Source organism: Diaphorina citri, unplaced genomic scaffold, assembly GCF_000475195.1.
Source record: "Diaphorina citri unplaced genomic scaffold, Diaci psyllid genome assembly version 1.1 scaffold29006, whole genome shotgun sequence".
Classification (NCBI taxonomy): Eukaryota; Metazoa; Arthropoda; class Insecta; order Hemiptera; family Psyllidae; genus Diaphorina; species Diaphorina citri.
The window spans coordinates 1-699 of record NW_007406344.1 but is presented as its reverse complement, the minus strand read 5'-3'; the positions used below and the strand labels follow the sequence as shown (position 1 = coordinate 699).

The window sequence follows — 699 nt, the reverse complement described above, 5'->3', positions numbered from 1 at the left end:
GCGCTTTTAGTGTTGAACTGAAGAACTAATTTTGTAAACAACAGCATGTGATTTTTTTCAAAAAGTGCCCGCGAAAATGAAAATTTTGTAAAAGTGGAAAAGTGGGATCCTCCTGTTATTCCTGTTCCAACAAATCCCTGGATGTCAGTTTCAGTTCAGTTTGTGGTTTCTGTTCCTGGTTTTGGTTCCTGTATTCAATTAAGATGTGAAAAAAGGTAAGAAATTAAGTGCTTGGGCAAAAACAAAAGTTGTAAACCTAATCTTGAAAAATCCTTTTACCTTTAGAATGATAAGCAGTTACAGTTCCCTCTGTCCCTTGTTCTAAAGTGCTCTCTAAAAGGGGGGGAGTGCCCCATCTCTTACCTCTTTTCCAGGATGATGGATACCTATTACTTATTTACAACCAAAAGTAGAAAAGATTGATCAAGTAACAAGATTCCAGCGGACAACATGAAGCTTTATGCTTGTGGTTTTAATTTAATTGGACAAATATCAAAGTCAGATGATTCTGTTAATGCTAAATTACCTTGGACTCAGATAGAAGGAAATGATAAGTACGGAGATAGAGATTCCATGGTTGCCTTTGGATTCAGCTATCTTATTTTGTGTTCTGGTAAGTCTGACAATGGAGCAGTTGCAGTTGGGTAAAAATTATGAATAAAAGGTCGATTCCTACGTAAAAAGTTGTGAAAAATCCAA

The 699-nt window shown here is 36.1% G+C and overlaps 1 long non-coding RNA gene across 1 annotated transcript; it reads left to right on the top strand.

The window, feature by feature from the left end:
• Nucleotides 1-88: 88 nt before the first annotated feature.
• On the top strand, nt 89-548 carry LOC113473400. The gene is made up of 2 exons (XR_003395380.1): nt 89-215; nt 375-548. It is a non-coding gene; the product is annotated as an uncharacterized LOC113473400 (long non-coding RNA).
• Nucleotides 549-699: the final 151 nt, after the last annotated feature.